This window comes from Galeopterus variegatus, unplaced genomic scaffold, assembly GCF_000696425.1.
Source record: "Galeopterus variegatus unplaced genomic scaffold, G_variegatus-3.0.2 Scaffold708, whole genome shotgun sequence".
NCBI lineage: Eukaryota > Metazoa > Chordata > Mammalia > Dermoptera > Cynocephalidae > Galeopterus > Galeopterus variegatus.
The window spans coordinates 28,511-30,630 of record NW_007726819.1 but is presented as its reverse complement, the minus strand read 5'-3'; positions in this window follow the sequence as shown (position 1 = coordinate 30,630).

Below are 2,120 nucleotides of genomic sequence, written 5' to 3'. Positions count from 1 at the left end.
ATCGGTTTCTACTAGTCCGGATTCATTGATATAATAGCAACATTCTTCCCGGAGGAAGATGTAAGTGTCACCCTTTTCTGCCGTGAGGAGGTCTAGTGTTCGGCGGTTTTGTAAGGTAACTTTAGCTAGGGAGGTAATTTGTCTATGTAAGGCAGATAGAGATTCAGCTGTGGAGGTGAGGGCCTTTTGTAGTTTGTTATTAACGTCTTGTACTGCCCATAGAGTATGTCCCAAGTCCCCGCCTGACAGGCTGGTTGCAACAATTGATGCCGTTAAGGACATTCCCACTAGGACTGGGAGAAAGACGGCTCGATGCTGTCTTGGGGGTGGATGATCCCAGAAAGCAGTGATAGGACACCAGAGTGTGGTTGGGGGTGTTATCGGGGTCCCATAGAGGAACATCGGGAAGGCTGAGGGGTGTAGAGGAAGAATTGGAAGGGAGTGAGGTAAGTGGGCGCAGCCAGAAGTGGGCGTAGCAAAGATGCGCAAAGGAAGCAATTATTAGGAGGGGTAGAGTTGAAGAAAGTCTGGTTAAGGAAGATAACAGTTTCAGAAATAATTTGTTGCCAGGTGTAGACGGGAGAGCGCTGGTTGGCGGCATTTATCTTTGAAGAAAGGGTTTCTTCTTGCTGAGAAATGTGAGTATGTACAGCAGATAAGGAAACGTGATTTTTTATGAGGACATATGTGCAGGAGATTTCAAATTGTCCGCAGGGGAGAGAACCGACCCCAACATCGCAGTAGAAAGATCCAACAACTACCCCAGCCCACCTGGGGTCCCAGGGGTCATGAATGAATAATCGGTATGTGTACCCATCCCACCAGTTCCCAACCAGCTGAAAGATTTGGTTGATATATTGTAGCACCTTCGGATCATGAATCCGACACGACCAGTATGGGCATCCCCCATAAGTTTCCGGCCACCAGTGACAATAAACATATGTGTGGGTGATTTTAAATTGTCCGCAAGGGTGAGAATTGACCAAGACACTGCAGTAGAAAGATCCAATAACTACCCCAGCCCACCTGGAGTCCCAGAGGTCACTGATGGCAAGTTGGAGCATGTCCTATGTGCTGCGCTGAAGTATCCGGCCCCCTGCATTTATAGGTGGGTCGTGAATTTTGTATGACCAGTACGGGCATCCCCCATAAGTTTCTGGCCACCAGCGGCAAGAAGGTTGAGTCTGGTCAAAGATAAAACATATATATGGGCGGGAGGATTGAGAGGTTAGTTTACTCCCTGTAAGGGGGATGGTAATGGCCCTTTGGCATCCAGCTACAGAACAGTCCGCTGTGGAATGGAGTAGTTTGGTGGTCTTACCTTGTCCCTCTGTATAAGTTTCTTGTACTGTGAACCGCCAAACGTATGAGGATTTAGAGGCACCTACTAGGTACAGTAAGAGAACAGGATAACGTTAATGGGAGTGGTCATTGTTCCTGTAATGGAGGGAGACTTGGGAGTCGGGATAAACGGAGTTTGAGGGGGTTAGAGGGATGAGGAGTTTAGGCAAAGGTTTTAGTTTCTTGAAAGGGTGTGTCCTGAACTCGCAGGTCACGCATAGGTTCTGTGGGATCTGTTGGTGAGGTTGGGAAGCAGGGTTTTAACCTAGAGATATGGATCCATGGAGTTACTTGGTTGTTTGGTAGGGGAAGCTTGGCAGCTGTGGGAGTGTAAAGAATGACTGGGCAAGGGCCTTTCCACTTAGGAGTTAAAGGACTTTGTGGCTCTGGGGACGTGCGTGCCGGGGGCCTGGTCCCACCCTGCCCCGGGGTCGTCCACATGCGCAGGCCGGGGTTCACCAGGCCTGGAGGAGCCGCCTGGGTTGTTTTGTCCTGTTTCAGTCTTTTCATCTGTAAAGGGCTGGGGACCAGAGTCATGGGGCCCGCCTGGGCCACCCGCTGCAGCCCCTGGCACTGGCACAGTGCCCCCTCCCCAGACTCTGCATGAAGTCAGGGAGCCCAGCCCCGGACAGTAGGATCTAGTTGTTTGGACAAGTATGTTACTGGGCGAAGGAGGGGCCATATGTTTGTCCTAACACACCCAAGGCTTGTCCGTCCCTTTCATGTACGTAAAGGGAGAAGGGTTTAGGGAGGTCAGGCAGGTGTAAAGCAGGGGCCAC